This window comes from Sphaerodactylus townsendi, linkage group LG04, assembly GCF_021028975.2.
Source record: "Sphaerodactylus townsendi isolate TG3544 linkage group LG04, MPM_Stown_v2.3, whole genome shotgun sequence".
In the NCBI taxonomy this organism is placed as follows: Eukaryota; Metazoa; Chordata; class Lepidosauria; order Squamata; family Sphaerodactylidae; genus Sphaerodactylus; species Sphaerodactylus townsendi.
In genome coordinates this window covers 89,321,816-89,341,028 of record NC_059428.1, presented here as the reverse complement: position 1 = coordinate 89,341,028, position 19,213 = coordinate 89,321,816, and positions in this window count along the sequence as shown.

The window sequence follows — 19,213 nt, the reverse complement described above, 5'->3', positions numbered from 1 at the left end:
CTTATTTGGGCAGTGACACCCCCTGATGTCACTGCTGAAATAAGGAGTTCCCTCTGCCTTCTGGCTGGCTGGGGTTTGAGAAAGCCAATTAATCTGTTGGAGGCACTTTTTGGAGTGCCTCGAACAGATTAATTGGATTTACATTGATTCCTATGGGAAAAGGTGCCTCGGTTTTCGTCGATTTCGGTTTCCGTCGATTCCTTTCAGATGAATTATCAACGCAAACCAAGGTACCACTGTATAGGACAGTGGTGGCAAACCTATGGCATGGGTGCCAGAGGTGGCACTCAGAGCCCTCTCTGTGGGCACGCACAAACAGAGTGCCCCCCACACACATCTAGGCTGGCCTGGGCTGTTGGGCTCAATTATTAGCATTAAACCTAAGACCTAGTTTTGGGGAAGCAGTGTAGGTAACCCTGTTAAGCTCTGTTAAACCCCACTGATTTTCATGCGAAGAACTAAAGTGTGATCCTTAACCTGGGAGTAAGCTTGGTTGCTGGCAATGGGGTTTGCTTCTGAGTAAACCCTCCTAGGGTCATGATTCACCCATTGGAAGAGTTGCACGGTTGCTTCAAAGGAAAGCCACCGACTACCACCAAGCTTACTCCTGAGTAACGCATGGCTTGGAGCCAACCATTTTTTCTAAACTAAGACCTCAGTATTCAGGTTAAATTGCCGTGTTGGCACTTTGCGATAAATAATCGCAATTTGGCAATCGGTCTCAACAAGGTTCGCCATCACTGGTATAGGACTATTATATTATTCATAACTAAGTTAAAACTGGTTATGAGTCACTACAAAGCATATTTCTGGACAGGAAGCTAAGGAATAACCTAAATAAATATATTTTTCGCTGGGTGAGGACCATTGGCTTTGTTTTTACCCCTCTTTTTCAAAGGTGAATAATGAAATATTTATTTCTCATTTTGTATGGTAGCATAAAAGTGACCCTTGAAGGCTGAACTTCTTCAATACTTTTTTCAGTGTAAAACCCATTGAACTTCATATGCCTCCATATTCTTATGGCTTTATGCAAAATGACTATAAATCAAAATATAAGAATTTTATATGGTTCTTCAGCTTATGATACAATTATAAGGCTGTATTCAAATGCAATTCCCCACCTCCAAAGTTGCTGACAAGGTACTAAGTAAGTAATAAGGCTTGAATTGTTTACTGAAAGAAAGGCTCTATTTTTTAACTGCAAAACTAACATTTCTAGCACTCCTATTAACAGGACATGTTAATGGTAGTGTGAAGCTTGAAACAGTTACATGTGCTTTCCCATTTTAGCATTAATTTGCTAGAGGTCGTGAAACACTTGTACGCGGTAGCCATTTGTTTAATGAGACATTTTCATATTAGTGAATGAAGTAGATTGTGGGCAGGATTTTGTTTTCCTTTTATTTTCTTCATTAGGAAGACTATTATGGCTATATATGAGGCCAGATGGAAACCATAACATCTTTTTTATATGCTACCTTCCCTTTAATGAAGCCACAGGACAATATCAAATCTGCAAGCAGAGCAGAGTTTTAATATAATCGTTGATTGCACCACTCTCATTTTGTGATAATCTGCAATATGCAAATTAACAACACTCTTCAATGTGAGTATACCTAAGAACACTAGAAACATTTTATGGAAATTTTAAATTTGCATGAAGCCCTTTTAATAACGAAGCAGTCCCTCATACTGAATGCTATGCAGTTAATTTCCAGTTGGACTTGAAAAAAACTTTAAATAACATTATCATTTATTTTAAATAAGTAGCAACAAGGGGCTCTTCTCCTTCACTGTTTAATGATATTCAGATACATAGCTTTGGCACTGAAGTTTAATTCAAATTGATGTAAGTCTTCAAATATGATATGAATATGTGATTCCTTTCAGTATTAGTGTGCTATTTCCCTACATGGGATGTGGAATGGTATGGCATAGCCTGATTTTGTTAGATCTCAGAAGCTAAGCAGGGTTTAAACTTGGATAGGGAACTACCAAGGAAGACTCTGCAGAGGCCAACATAGGCAAACAACCTCTGCTTCTCACTCATACTGAAAGACACTTGCTGAGATTACCCTGTGTTGGTAGTGCTTGACAGCACATATACCCAGTGGTGGCATTCAAATAATTTAACAACCGATTCCAGTGGTGGGATTCAAATAATTTAACAGCTGGTTGTTTACAAGCACCATTTTGACAACCAGTTCTGCTGAAGTGGTGAGAACCTGCTGAATCCCACCACTGCACATACCCTTATGCCGTTCTATTGTGCAGGGGCATATCTGCCATGGAGACATGGGGAGTCAAATGTCTCCAGGCAACCCCCATTTGGTCAGATATAATTATTTGTTTCTATCTTAGCTAACATATAAAATTGAACCATCTGGCATACTTATTTAACAGCATACTTGCCTCAGTTTTCCACAACAAAATTGTGAATATACCCAATATTACAAAGAGAGAGGAAAACTGCTGCGTCGTAGACTACATGTATCTTAGTTTTTGCCCTTTGAGAGTTAAAATAAAATTAAAATTAAAATTAAAAGCCATAAATTTTGTAATGCATAAAAGAAATAACTATTTAGACAGGAAAAATTCCCAATAGTCACAATAGGGCCAGCAGCAAATTTACACATAACTCTTCAATAGCATATTACCATCATATACATTGTAAAGCATTGGTGCATGTGCCATAAAAAAAAAATCATTAGTTTTTGATCTAGGCTTTGGTGGTGGTGGTGAAGGTACTGTGATTGCTTCGTTTCAGGTAGGACATTATCAGTTAATCAGTGTGGTGCTTTTGAGTGCCAAATTTTCAAGATTACTCTTTTCAATGGTCAGACAACCCGTAATTGAAAGTAATCCCATCAAGTTCCCATCTGAATGCAAGTAATCCCATCTGAATGCAGTCCTTCAAGTTTTCTCAAGAATCTCTGAATTTGAAGCAGATACAATAAAAAGACTCCATTTTACCAGAATCCCAAAGGAAGGCTGTTTCCTTACGGCCTGTTTATGGCGCTCTGGGAACGGTAAAAACGCCGTTCCCAGGGAGCCATTCGCACAGGCGGCGCTGCTGCTTAGCAGCAGCGCCGATCTGGTGTTGCTCCCCCTTCCCCAGGGCGGCGTCAAGCCGCCCTGAAAAACAACCCTTTAAAGGGTTGTTTTTCCCTCAACAGCGTGTTCCCGGCGGTACGGTGCGAACAGCACCGCCGGGAACACGCTGTTTCCCTTCCCCGTCTGACTCACCTGGAGGTCGGAGGGCAGCGTGGGTGGGGCTTCGACGGCCAGCAGGCCGATGACGGGGACAAGGTGAGTCGGACGGGGAGGGGGGAAGAGGCGGCTCCATGCGGAGCCGCCTGCCGTCTGCCGGCCTCTCCAGAGTTCAGAATTCTTGCCGGGGTGGAGGCGCCTGGGGGGCCGTGCAGAAACGGTCGAAGCAAGTTTCTGTGCACACATGCCTATACGTGCTCCTCTAATGCAAGAATCTGATTGGAAGGAAGGATGTAATTGCCTGAGAAAACATGCTGCATTTCTTCTCTGTTGCTTGTCTGCAATGGGAACACAAGACTCCCTTTTCAAGATCTCATTTGTAAGAAGGATAGTTTCCATTGCCCAAGAAAACAAACAGAATGAGTGCATGCATCTGCTGCTACTGGTTTGGTAAGCATCTGGATTCAAAACCAACACAGATTTATTCAGAAAGGATAGTTTCACAGAGAATCATGGATTCCTAGTACCATTCTGGGAACTGGGGAGAAATATGAGGACACAATGTAGGAAAGAACAATTTAAGCTGCTTTGAGTCCCCAGTGAAGAAACATATGGCATATAAAACAAATAAGTAAATAAATGTTCCTTCACTTCAGTTATTTAGAGGTGTAGATCATCAAAAACCTTGTGTTCTGATGGTTGGGTGGGACATTTGTAAATTTTGAAGTAGAACTGTAAAAGGTCTTGGCAAACATACTGATATTATAGAAAATGGAGTGTGAGTAGCAATGCAGTCCTAAGGAGAGTGGTTGTGCCACAGCTAGGGGTGGTGCAGCCACGGTGAAGCCACCCCACCTCCAAAGAGGCTTGCTGTGCCATGGGCAGCAGGCTCAAAGTGACACTGCCCATTTTATCATGAAAGAGGCCAATGCAGTTCGATGGGATGCACCACTGATTTTACTGGAGTAAGTTTGTGGTGAAAAATGGAAGTATTTCTAGACTGAAAGGGCTCAAAAAGTTGGCTAAAGATGGGCTCATCCCTAGGAATGCCCCCTTTAGCACCAGCAAGAGTTCCTGGACCAGAAGAGTACTGACATTACAGCAGCACTGGTCCTCAGCATCACAATGCTGTGCAGTTTCACAGTGCCAGCATAAGTGCCTCTGCACACATAAATACTCCTTATGCGAATGCAAGTGGCATTTACACTGGTGCAAGGTCACATTGCCTTCTGAGCAGTTTTGCCCCCCTTCCCAGGATTGCACTATACAGGGTACAGTTAATTGAATCTATAATCAAAGATAGAATGATTAGGCACATAAAGAAATAAAGCCTGCTGAGGGAAAATCAGCATGGTTTCTGCAAAGGGAAGTCCTGTCTCACCGACCTTTTGGAGTTCTTTGAGAAAGCAAACAACTCTACAGACAAAGGTCACCCAGTAGATATTATATTATTGGACTTTCAAAAGGCTTTTAACAAGATACCCCATCAAAGAGTCAGAGGATAAGAGAGAATGGTTTCTCATGAATTAAAAGATAGTTAAATGACAGGAAGCTAAGAGTAGAAATAAAAGCACAGTTCTCACAATGGAGGGGAGCAAGTAGTCGGGTCCTACAAGGATTGGAAGTGGGGGCAGTACTATTTAATTTGTTCATAAATGATCTGGAACAAGGGGCATTGGCCATTTTTGCAGATGAAACAAAATTATCCAGGATTGTGAAATCTAAGGATGACTGTAAAAAGCTCTAGGGAGATTTCTACAAATTGGATGAGTGGGCAGCAATATGGCAGAAGTTCAATGTTGGTAAACTAAGGTGATAAACATTGGAACAAAAAATCCCAACTTCAAGTACACACTAGAGGGGTCTAAACTTTCGGATACTGAGAGGCAAAAAGATCTGGGGATCAACCCAATGTGTTGCAATCATGAAAAGCAAACTCTGTGCTATGGATTATTATGGAAGAGACTGAAAATAGAACAAACAATGTTACAGTGTCTTTGTATAGACCTATGGTGCAGCCTCATTTGGAAAACTGTGTGCAGTTTTGGTCACAATATCTAAAAAAAAGTAATAGCAGAGTTGGGGGGAAGTGTATAAGGTGGCTTCTTATGGAGCTAGGGCACCTTTCCTATGAGGAAAGGCTGAAGAGGCTGGAACTTTTCAGTTCAGAAAAGCGATGACTAAAGGAGGATATGATAGAGGTTTATAAAATTGTGTATGGAGTGGAGAGAACTGACAAAGATAACTTTTTCTCCTCTCCCAAAATACTAGAATGTAAGGACATCCAATGAAGCAGATAGATACAGTACAGTACAGTAAACCTTTATTAGGCAGATAGACACAAAATCCAAGACACACAAAAGGAAATATTTATTTACACAGTGACTGAGTGAAATATGGAATTTGCTGCCAGAGGATGTAGTGATGGCCACAGGCCTGTACAGATTTTAAAAGAGATTTGACAGATTCATGACGGATAGGTCTATCAATGACTACTAGCCACGGTGACTACAGGGAACCTCCACATTCATAGACAGTAAACCTCTGAATACCAGTGAAAGCAAGCAATATTAGGTGAGCCGTCAGCCTCTATGCTCAGTTCTTGTACCGCCAGATTGACTGTTTGGCCATTATCTAAGACACGATATTGGACCAGATGGCCCACTGGTCTGATCTAGTTAGACTCTTCTTATGTTCAAGACTCAACATATGATTGTTACATAACAATAAAGAAAAGTTTCTCAATTACTTTTAAACATGCTGATTTTAAGAAGCACCACAGATTTTTGAATTGGTATCAAACTTTTCTGGGACCAATTTTGAATTAGCAAAGAAATAAATTCCACTTTTTGCTAATTTTAGTAACAAATGTGAAAAGTTTTCTAGATTTTATAAGGAGCACAAACCTGCAAGCCCAACACAGGTTGACATCACTCTCTGGAAAGGAGAATATTAACTTGTCCCAGCCAGTATTATAATCTAATCATACAACCTGAAGTTATATATATGACCACAAGTGGCAACCAAATTGTAGATGTAAGTGCTTTGAACTAGGACCATGGGAACCAGACTCTCAAAACCAACGAACCCCATCTTCATTCGGAGAAGCCTGACTCCCTTAGAAGGCCCAAGGAACTGCTCAACTACTTCCCCTCCCTGGGGGAGGAGGGTTTCATCCTGTTAACTGCTCACACAGCTTTGATACACTGCATGCCTTCATGGGTTTACCTTTGATCATGTTCCCAGCTTCACTACCTGGATGATCCATAAAGGGATGACTGACTGCCATTGAGTACATTTCGTGCCTTTAAAACAAACTGTATCTTTAATGTTATTCTGTTTGTATGCCCAATTGAAGGCAAATTTCCTGGCCCACTCTGCATAATCAGCCATAAGGGAGATTTTGTTTGATTGTCACATGGAGAAACAGAAAAAAAAGCTCTTCCAGAAATGACTTGGATTTGGAACAAAGAAGACAGCTGGTGGACAAACAGGTCAATTTTTCTCATTAAGGTGCCAGGAAAACTGCTGCTACTTCCTGCCTGCCCTTGCCACCTATTGCAGGGATGGCAAAACAGCCTTATCAGATAAGGTCACTCTGCATGGCAGTATGCAATTTCTCCCTTGACTCTTCATTAAGCCATAGGGGTAACTAGAAAGAATCCAGCAGCTCTTCATCACTGCTGTAGCAGACAGTATCAAAAAAAGGCTGTCAAGGTCTCATTTGGAATTCCGTGCAAGTCAGAAAACAATCAGTGTGTGCTTGCATTCTCTCTCACCCGCCCCTCTCTCTGTGGTTTTCCTTATTTCCCCTTTCTGATCACTGTTAGTATGAATTCTTTTTTCAAGCTGCAAATCTGCAGCTATACTTTTTTCTGGGAGAAAATGATAGTCAAGGAAGATAATTTCATTTCAGAAATGTCATCCTATTTAAGAAAGTAGCCTACTTGGTCATTTGGCTAAATATAATCATAGCAAAAGAATGTTTCTTTTTCTGCTCTGTACCCTCACACTTACACCCTAGTGTATCTGGGACAAGTAGGAAAGTTTCCAAGGAACAAAATTTCAAAGAAAAGACAGATTACATATTGGGTTCAGGAAGGAGAAATTTTCCAGTTTCTCTCTATAATTCTTTACGGATTCCCAGACTGTTTTATTTATTAAAATGTATTAAATATTTTTATCTTATTTTCCTGCTAAGAGGGTGCTCAGAGTTGTAAATAATAAAAGAGCATTAAGATAAGAAAACGGTACTCGTATAAAATACAGTACAGCAGACCCATATACCAAAATTAAGTACACACTTTGTAGGAGATTGGATCCAACACAAGAACACTCAGTCCTTGACTTGGATCCAATCTCCTACAAATGGAATACACACACACACATGCATATAAAATTGTCTGTCTTATTAACTCCCCCAAAATGTCTTGCAATGGGCCGAAACCCTCCAGAATACTATCCCATATGGCTAGATCTCCAGGTCAGGTGGTGTCTGAAGATCTCCTGCTATTTCAGCTGATCTCCAGGAGACAGAAGTTAGTTCACCAGGAGAAAATGGCCACTGTGCAAGGTGGAATCTAAGGCATTATGCCCTAATGAAGTTCCTCCCCTAGCCAAACCCTGCCCCCTTTAGGCTCCACCTCCCAAATCCCTAGGGATTTCCCAACCTGGAGTGGCAGTCCTATGGCCCAGGCACTGCAGTGAAGAGGGAAAATCAGAATAAAAAATCACTCTGTCCCCAATCTGGCAAAAAACTGTCACCTAAGAAAAGGTGCATTGATGTCAGCATGTTGCCCTGACATCTAGAGGAATCCTCACATGCATTTTTCATCTTAGCTAGAGAAGAAAATGTCCAGGCCATTTAGATAAGGGTTAGACCATTAATGGCAATATTTTCTTCAAGCATAGTTCTCATTTGAAAGCCACTTGTAGAAGTTTTCCATTAAGACAAGTTAGTAGGGGCAGCCTTATCTGGGGTCTAAAGAAGGAACTTCTCTCACAAAGTGAATTTTAGTCTCCCTGCCTTGTCTACCTACTCATCAGTTGCACATCATCTAGAAGCACTGCCCAAGAACTACCACTATTATTGAAAAAGGGAATTGTGAATAGATTGTATCACTAGAGAAGAAATAAAAGAGAGTTACCTTAATTTCACAAGAGCTCAAGAATGTGCAGCCCTACCTCTTCAATACAACCTGTAATATCTGCCAAATAAATGAATGGAGTTGCCTGAACTCAGATTTTTACCAAGAAACTCAACCAATTCTCATAAAATGATGTCATTACACAAGTCTGCCTAATTAGTATAAGAAACACACACGAAATATCAATGTACGGTTAATTGCATAGATTTTTGCTGACCACTCTAAGGGCTGCCTGAGGCCAAAACAACACATCATTAATGGCAGCCCAAATAATTTACTTTCTTAATAATGCAGCACATTCTATACCACTCTGCCATTCTGAATGTTTTTGGAAATTGTTGTAACATACAAGTGAAAAAGAGTATTCAGAAAACAGACAACTAAATTTATATCAGTACTGTAAGTATATCAGTAGTGGTCTTTCCAACATGCCTTTTTGAAATAATTTATTCAACCAAAAACATATCCTGTCTTCTGAAATGAAAGATACATGAAGGTGAGCTAGCAGTGGCTGGCCTAATGAAATCCAGAGAGTTGATATCTGAGTTGAAGTTTGAATTAGAAGGTTCTGCTCATACTTGTAGCTACTTCATAAAATAAACAATGTATGGCCATAATGACTGTGCTATTGTTCCTCTACCCTGAACTATGTTTTACATAATGCCAAAAAGATATACAGTTGCTCTCACTTAATACCATGAGAAAGTGAAAAGCAATTTTAGCTCTTCTGCTTATGCAAAGACTGCTACACATCTTCCATGAGATCCCTAGAAGATCTGCTACACATCTTCCATGAGATCCCTAGAAGATCCCATTGAGATCCCTAGAAGATATGTATAGTTGAGAGATTTGTGTATATCTTCATGGCTCCTAAACAATATTTCTTGTATCACTTCTCCTTCACCAGGAGATCCTCAGTCAGTATAAATGACCAAAACATCACCAAGGCTAATGACTTTGCTAAATTATACCAGCTAGAAGACTGGAGCTTTAATGGTTTGTTATTCAAGGAATTTTCATTTTTTGCATTTCATTGCCCAGTGCTTTGGGACAGCTTCCACTTTATGCTCTTCAGCACACAGCCTGCTGCAGAATGGAGATGATAGTAGCATAACATGTTTTTTTTTTCCTTTTTTCCTAATATCACTATGCCATGATCCAGCTCTTCAGAGGCCTTGCGTGCAGTGGAGAACTCTCTCTCTCTCTTGCCTCAGTAAAAAAAGATTTTTGTCTCCTTTGAATCAAGGCTGCGGAAACCTGACCTATACTTAACGAGTGAGCATAGTTCTGAATTTTTAAAGACAACCCAGAGGGCTTCCTTCGCTTTTTCTGCTACAATCTGTACAGCATATTTGGTGACTGGCTGAATGTAGATCTTATTTCAAAATTATTTCCTTCTCTTATTCTTCTAAGCAAGTGCTTTATAGGAAAGATAACAGAGGAAAGCACCTTCATTCTTCTGCAAGCATCTCAGGGCCAGTTGATGGGAATATAAATTTGGCAACCAAGAAAGATGTCTTTCTAGGCTACTTTTCTAGCAAAATTAGTGTCTTGTCACCTCTGCTTAGATCACTAGCTTTATCCCTGCCCTGCTGTTCTGGTGCCTGTTTTCCATTTGACCATTTCAGGTGTTTCTGGGATTTCCAAAAGCACCATTAATCTCCACACAGAGATTTCCTTTAAATCCCCCACCCAGCATCAAGCATTATATGAAAATTAATAAAATGATTTATCTGATTCTGTAGGCTTTCAAGATGTCTTATTCCCTCCCTCCCCCAGAAGCTTGTGACTCTAGTCTCTTTCTTTCACTGGTTGGCAGCTGATTATTTAAATAGTCAGAACAGTCATTCATATAGTAAATAGTAACTATCTGATTGTATCCATCCTAGAGTTTTTAAAGAACTAGTATGTGAGATTGCTAATCCTTTAAGATATATAATATATCTCTAAGATCAGCCTCTATACTGGAGAGTTGCTAATATAATGCCCATTAAAAAGTTACAGGGAAATTACAGATGTTAAGCTTAAATCTCCAGATAAATTGATGAAAAGCATTAAACATGAAAAGCATTAGCTTTGCAGAAGCCATATTTGTTTTTTATTCAGCAGGGCTTGTCCCTTTGTGTGACAAGCCCTGCTGAATAAAAAAAACAAATATGGCTTCTGTAAAGCTAAATCATATCTCACTAAACTTTCAGAGGTCTTCAAAAGTGTCAATAAACATGTGGGTAGGAATGATCAGGTAGAGACTGTATATTTGAATTTTCCAAAAACTTTTTGACAAGTTCTTCATTGAAGACTGCTTAGCAAATTTCTTAGTCCTGGGATAAAAGGGAGAGTCTTCTTGTGGATTGGAAATTAGCTAAAAACAGGAAGCAGAAAATAGGAATAAATGGGCAATTTTCACAATGGAGAGATGTGACCAGCAGAGTCCCACAAAGATTTGTATTGGAACTAATGTTTTTCAGTCTCTTCATAAATGACTTGGATTTATGGGTGAGTAGAAGGTGGTCACGTTTACAGAAGACACCAGGTTATTTAGGGGGATAACGCAAAAATGAATTCTGAAGTGCTCCAAAAGGATCTCTCCAAATTTGGGGAATGTGCATTAAAATGGCAGATGAGATTCAATGAAAATGTAAAGTGATGCATATTGGGGCAAGAAATAATCCCATCTTCACATATACTCTGATGGGATTTGTGCTGGCAGGAATAGACCATGCAAGGAATCTTTGGGTGTTAGTGGACAGCTTAATGAAAATATCAACCAAGTATGTGGATGATGTGAGAAAAACCAAATTACATGCTGGCAGTAATTAGAATAAAACTGCTGCCACAATACTGTGTTTACATAAATATATGGTGAAATTACACATGAAATACTGTGTACAATTCTGGTCACTGAACCTAAAAAAAGAGGATATTTTAAAGCTTGAAAAGGTACAGAAAAGAACAACCAGGAGGTTAGAGCAACTGGTCTGGGAGACTTGATTAAAAAGCTTAAGCCTGTTTAGTTGAAAGAAAGTCTATCAATGTCAGACACGATAGAGGTCTATGAAATTATATATGGTAAGGAAAGAATCTAGAATCATAGAATCTAATCATAGAATCTAGGATCACCCACAGAAGCTGGTGGGAGGTTCAGGATGGGCAAAAGGAAGTACTTCTTCATTTAGTACATAGTTAAATTAGAACTTGCTGCCACGGGATATGGTGATGACCAACAACTTGGAAGACTTTAGAAGAGGTGTGGATGAATTCATGAAACATGGTGCTATAAATGGCTACTAATCATAATGGCTGCTAGTCATGATGGATATCTATTCCCTCCAGTGCCAGAGGGAGTATGGCTATTTATATCAGTTGCTGCGGAACACAGGCTGGAGAATGCTATTGCAGTCATCCTGCTTGTGGGCTTCTCAGAGGCAGCTGTTCAGCCACTGTGTGAACAAAATGCTGGTTCTGATGGGCCTATGGTCTGATCCAGTATGATTCTTCTTTTGTTCTTTGTTTTGTAAGGTTAACCATGTTATTGGTACTATTTTGTTAATGGATCTTTTCACACAAGTTATATGGAAGTTGTAGCCATCTGCCCATCATTTAATTAACTGACCTGACCTTCTATGACCTTGAGGGAAAGTCACTTTCCCTGCTCTGCAGATGTAAATCTAGTCACAAGGCAGAAGAATGGAAACTGTACTATCACAACAAAGTGGCTTGGAACTGCTCAGTTAAGTCAATGGACAGGTAGGGAGATTTGAGGCTCAGCTCATAAGTGAGTGTAATTTTTACAAACTATATGCTTGCTGTTAAGGTAATGGTGGCATTGTTCACTATATGCAAAAGTTCTGGTCCACTCTTTATCTCAGTCACTCCTCCCTAATTCCAGAACTCTGTCTGAAATGGAAAGCCCATTCTTCAGGCCAATTTTGATTCCAGAATCTTCATCCATGAGTTTCTTCAATTTATTAAGCATTTTACCACCAAAGTACTTTGCCATTTTTGATAATGAAGATAATGAAGTACAAACAGCCTTTTCAGTTGCACAATGTTTTTCCATAATGAAAATTCTGTTTTTGAGCAGTCTAAGAATCTGCCATACAATCATGATATTAATTATCAGCCAAGGATGCTTCTTTTAAAAACTTAAAACTATTAATCATCCCTTTACCTTGAGACAGTAAGTTTCACACATCACGTATAAGTGGAAAAAGTCTTTTAAAAATGCTATGCATTATCTTAATGTGGCACCTAGTGGCCTATATATTCTGTAGAAGGGCTAATTAATTCAGCGTACCTTATGCCAAGCTTTTTCATGTGAGTTCACTAAGCAGTGGGAAGGAACAAAAAAAGATGTATAATCCAATGTGCTAATGTAACCCCTATGATAATAAGAGTGGGATGACCCAGAAAGGGGTGGAGTCTGAAAAGAAGCAGAAGGCTGCAGAACTCATGAGGGTGGAGGGAGCAAGGCTACCAGGCTGGGACCTTGATTGATTTTATTAAGCCCTTAACACCTTGTTTAAGGTAACTGCAATGTTGTTGGGAACTAGTGGGAAGGGAGTGTTTATGTTTGCTATATTGTAAATTTTAGAATTTATTGTTTCAGGGTTTTTTGTATATGTAATTGGTGAGAGCTCTTTGGGGACCTTCATCATCCTGGATCCTGTTCACCAAACCTCTGAAGTCTTCATAAGCCAACCACCAGCAAAGAGGAATTTGACTTGACATTATCAGTAGATTATAAATATAAGGACTTGAAATGCAGCTTAACAGGACTGTAAAAATGTTAAATGTTAAAAGTATTATTTGTTAAGAAAGTAAACCATTTTGTTTTAAATTTAGTTCTTTGCAACTCCTTCCAAGTTCTGTCCCACAGAACCCACAGATAGAGGTTACACTAACATTCAGGGTCAGTTCACCAGTTCACCAGAGAGCAATCTATAGAATCCAGATTACAATGTATAATCTCAGTTAAACAAGCAAGAAAGATAGTTAGGTCTACAGAAGAAGGAATTGACTACAGTGCTAGTCTAACTGGCTAATCCGGCTTGGTGGAAAATTCCTTCCTGAACCCAAATATGGCAATTGATATTGTTCTATGAAACTGAGCAAAATGTTCATAAGGCAAACAGAGAGCAATCCTAAAAACACTTTCCTGAGACTAAGGCCCCTTCCGCACCCATGAGACACACTTAGTAGACATTAGTAGGATTCTGAATAGGCTTGCCTAGGATTTCTAAGGGGCTTTCTCACATGCTGAATAATGCATTTTCAATCCACTTAGCAACTGGACTTTACTGTAGCCCCTTCCGCACACACAGAATAATGCACTTTCAATCCACTTTGCAGCTGGATTTTATTGTGAGGAATAGCAAAATTCACTTGCAAACAATTGTTAAAATGGATTAAAAGTGCATTATTCTGCATGTGTGGAAAGGGCCTGTGTGAGACAGCAAAATCCACTTGCAAACAATCACTCAAGCACATTGAAAATGGATTGCAAGTGTATTATTCAATGTGTGAAAAGAAGTGTATCCACACTTATTTATATTTCTTAAGTTATGACTCATTAATTCATGACTCGCTGCTCCATGTGTGAACTGATCCTTCTAACAGTATTAGTAATGGTCCTGAATCTCAGAGGTGATAGATCTGAGAATATGAATTAATGCATTCTTCTCACTAGGTTCATTCTAAATAGGACCCAGCCTATTCTAAAGCTCAGACTTAGTTTGGAATTGTCTCAATCTTACACAAGCAATCGACATACTGCTAGAAGCCTTCCTTGCTGCTAGTTCTCTCATTTCTCAAACTTACCTCTCTGAGGACAACAACTGGTAGAATCAGTGGTTTCATCTTTAAGGACAGTACCCATTATTCTGGGAAGCATGGAAACACCCATGAGATACCACTATCCCATCACTCCAGTTGTGGGTTTTCTCCTTTTCAAACATTTCCATTTGGGAAAAATGGGGCCTTTTGAATCAAATTCAGGATACCTATATATATATAGTGCTTCATTCCTGCAAAAAAAAAAAAATGCTATGTAGATATGGAGTGATGAATGTTCATGTGTATGAATTCATCTTCTATCTTCCTGATCAAAAATGTATCAAGTACGACCTCATCTTACCCACCATACTTTTTCCTGTTTTGATAAGTGTTCATTCTCTAGAAGAACAAGGGGAGAAATTCTCAAGTCTTCGGGTTATATGGTGAAGCATGGTACTAATCTTTGTGTCTAACACACCACCTCTTGCTAAAAGGAGACCTTTTAAGCTATTTTTGCTTGAAGACACTATCTCAGGCTGTAATACATCTTTAAATGAAAATTCATTCAACTGGGAGGGGGGAAAATGGAGCGCTACAATTGACATAGCCATACTAGCTCAATCGGTGGCTTATAAAAGTGTCTTATATTTTGCTCTAAATGAGAAAAGACCTTGAAAGGCACATATGAGTAATAAATCCCTACAGCAGTGCCTTAGAAGAATAAAAGGGGGGGGGGAGAAATACCTGAGCTCTTTTGAATGATGCTTCTTCCAATAAAGCTCCGTCTTTAAAAGGCTGCTTTGGAGCAGAGAGACTAAGCTTTTGGCACATTATAATGAGATGAGATGGCAGTAAGGATGTGAATGACATTGCTTCGGAGTGCAGAGTAGATGAGAGACAGCCATCTCCAGCTGCTTAATAGAGGGTTGCGTTCCCCTCCCCCCACCCAGCTTTACATTTCTAACAGGGGCTTCCTCAATAATGATTCACTAGAAATGAAGTGAAAGGAAAAAGTGCCTGACAAGTGAACCGTCTCTGCGTCCCTGTCTTTAAGAATAGCATAATCCCATCTTTTCATAATGCACTGACATTGCCCAGAACTTCAATGCCATGATTAAGGGGGAAGGTGGTGGGGAGGCTCTGCCTTCTCTATTTGCTTTTTTTAAGGTCCAGCAACCCAATTGCAGCATGGTAGATGCTAAAAGCAAACCATTGCTTCTTACCACCACCTGGTGCTCCTTCAGTGTAAAGGGCATGAAAAGCAGCAATGTGAAACCTGCTCAGCTCTTTTTCTCTTCCCTGCTCCCCTTAGCTCAAATAAGAGGGCAGGATTAGGCTAGCCAGAAGGAGCATGATGTGATTTAGTTCTGTTTGATGATTCTGCCTTGGTAAATGTCAGAAGCAGGGAACAGAGTATTAATATTCATTTGCGTCCAGTGTAGTAAATGCAGCTTCCGAAAGAGACTGCACCAATGTGCAAAAAAAGACCTAACGGTAATACCACTGAAATAATAATACATTTTAAAAAAATAATGTGCAAGAGAATTTGACATTTTGCAGGGGGTTAAATTTAAAAAAAAACACTGGTATCCATTCAGCAAGGCAGATAGAGGCAGTTTGCATGAGCTGTGATTCCATGTTAATCACTTTGTATTTACTGCAGCTCGAGAAAGGCGCATTTGTTATGCAGACAGAGTTCATTGTCGTAGCTTGATCATTAATGCAGCACTGCCAGCAACAAAATGAATTAGCACTCTGAATACTAAAACCATCTCCTGAACTAGAGCGTGCCATAATGACACTTGCAATATTCAAGTATATTGTTGAGCTGGGCAGAGGATATGTTTGTGACCTTTGCTAACTATCATCTTATTTTGTGAAAACTGCTTGTAAGAGTAGGAAAGGTCCCCAGATTGGTTGACAACTGGCAGACAAAACAATCACGATCATTTAATGTTCCCATGGGAAGTTTGTATTCTTCCCAGAAACTGAGAGGGGGGCATTGTTTCTCACGCCTGACCACATCCATTTTTAATCAACAATTTATCATCTCTCCTCATAGCTGGATGCTTTGAATTTCTGCAATTCCAAGCATTCTGTAGCTCTGCAGCAGTGCTGTGGAAAGGGCATGAATACAAAACACGAAGGAATCAAAGCCCTGCTGTGTCCATGAAGAGATGTCAGAGACATGTGCAAAGGCAGAGTAACAAAGAGAATGCCACCTGTCACTCCAAGCACTTTCCTACTGCTTTGGATGTCCCTGTGTCATAAGAGTATTAGCACTCTTTTCTGAATGCTCGGCTGCCACTGAGAGCTGGAGCTTCTTTGCCACACAAATCACTGAACATTAGTTGAACTAAAATAAAAAAAATAACCGATTAGGCCAAAGCCGGGATTCTTTTGCTATTTACACATCAGCCTTCAACTTTCATTTGAATAGTGGGGGTTCAGACTTTCATTTGCCTCAAGGAACATGCTCACAACAGGGATGCCTTTTGGTATGTGAACACTGGATGATCTTGTGAAATCATGCATTGCTAAAACTGCCAAATGAAGACTTGTTCTCTCATTAAGGGTGCATCTGCAGGGTCCTCTGCCCTCCTCGTTATGCCATGCCACCAGCAAGCAGAAAGTTCAGGGAAATGCCAAAAGAAGACACAATATTGCATTCATTTCATGCCTTTATTGGCATAAACAAACACAGTAAACCATATATAATAGCTTGAAAGGAACAGCCTAGGTTAATAAAAGCAATCAGTGTGATTATTGTCTATTGAAATAAGCACCAAGAAAGAGGAAACTGAGATCGGGATGTCAGGGTATGATCATGCAACACAAATCGAACTATATGAGCAGGATGCAAAATGTTCCTTGATGATAGCAGGGGATTAATCAATAGAGAGCACAGATCTGTGTTAAGTGCACAGTGCAAAAGAAGATGAGATGGGGTGTCTGGTACCCCTCATCCACAGCAACATAGTCTCATCTGTTTGGAAATTTGACGGTATCTGCCAGATGGAAAACTATTACCGGTAAATCGTGCTAGCATAAAAGCTCTCGGTTGCATGAGAAAACCACCACCACCTAGTTTGGTTTTGCACATAGACAGAGACATTTATTCTGTTAATGGACAACCACATCCCATCAAGGCATCACAAACCCCACAACCATGCTGATGGGAAAAGGCTACGTCATCCAGTCTATGTTGTCATTTCATCTACATGTTAACCTGATCCCACAACTCTTCAGCCCTCTCACTCTCTGTCTTCCAGGTTGTGACTGACAATGTGGCTGGGATGGCAGAGTGTATGGGGGGTGGAGGAGGGAGGTACTTGAACCCACCTCCAGGAAGCCTGGTCCTTCCCTCCTTTTTAGTGTCCTTGCTGCTGCCTATGGTTGCCAAACTGCATGTGTAGCCTGGAAATTTCCTGGTATTACTGCTGGTCACCATACAACAAAGGCTGGCTTCTCTTGAGAAAACGACTGCTCTGAAGAGTGGACCCTGAGGTATTATACTCTGCTCAACCCCCACCCTTCTCAGGCTCTACTCGTAAATCCTCCTCAACCCCCACCCTTCTCAGGCTCTACTCGTAAATCTCCAGGAATGTCTTAACCTGGAGTTTACAGCCATAACACTGCCATTAGTGTCTTCTTCTTTTACCCTCATAGTGGTCTGATCTACAAAAAACAGGGGTTTTGTTTGTCCTCAAGTTCAAGAAATACTATCTCCCTGCCCATTATTGCCCTAGCCTAACCTGGTTTTGATATCTGTGCATGGATGAGCAGCTGGACACATGAATAAACACCTTGTTCAATGTGAGATCTGTAAAATAAACAAAACCTTTATCGCTTGAAAGCAGTCCTATCAGCTAAGGGCACATTGGCCTGAGAATATGTATTAGAGCAATACTACATAAACTGAACAATGAACCAAAAAACAAAGTAATAAGTTACTAGCCAATGATTTATTTTTGCTATTTTCCCCTGAGAATGGGCACAGGACAATAGGAACTGGTTAAACAGAGAATGGTTGTTACAGCCTTCACTAAGTTTCCTATTGGTTCTCTGCTCTTGGCATTTAGCTGATTATTTGGCTGACCAAAGAAGCTTTTCTGGTTGGTATATGAGAAATGGCCGAGAAGGTGAGCCTGGCCATTTTTACATGGCACAATTACAGCCGGATTGAGCCAGGATGATATATACCTGGGCTATTTTATATTGGTTTCTGCATATGCACGGTTCCCTGCTTCTGCCCAGGAACAGAATTAGTAATGTTCCAGTTGGCTCCACATGACCTGGACATCTGCATTTGCTTCAGAAGCATTTCTGAGCATGCCCAGTATCCCATGTTCTGATTGGCTTTTGCTTTGGACTGGCAGTTTGAATGGACATCAGGCAGGGAGATCAGCTGACTGGGCAGGAACAATACACTTGGTCTGCCCCCAATTGGTGTTTTTGGGTATGTGCTGTGGGAATGGAAGAAATTGTTCTGTGTTTTAAATGGTTTAAAATAAGATTTTACTATCAGAGGGAGAAAACTAGTGAATAGGTCTGCTAATTGATTTAAAATAAACCTTGTACTGAGGAAAGTAGACCGAGTGATTGTTATCATTGGCTGTTGCTTTTGAGTGGCAGCTGCAAGCATCTGTGAGTTTGCCTGATATCCCATGTTCTGATTGGCTGCTGCTTTTGAGTGCCAGCTTGAATGAACATAAGATGGGAAGATCAGCTGGCTGGGCAGGAAAAATAAACTGGCTCTGCTCCTGATTGGTTTTTGCACGGCACAAGCAGTGTTGCACCAGGATTTTAAAAAAGAACCTCCAGACTGGCGATTTTTGAAAATCCTAAGGTAAATATCACCGGGGCGGGGGGACACCAGGGCAGACCCTGTGCAGCTTCGGGAGCCGTGCGAAATTCCCAGCTGCACAGGGATATTTTCTGTGGTCACCCCGGGATATTTTAACCATGTAAAAACAGTCCTGTCCCCTTCACTTTCAATCTTTAGGGAAGAAATAAAGACTGTTTAATTCATGACAACATTCTATGACCAATAATAAATTATTGATTTTAATGAGAAG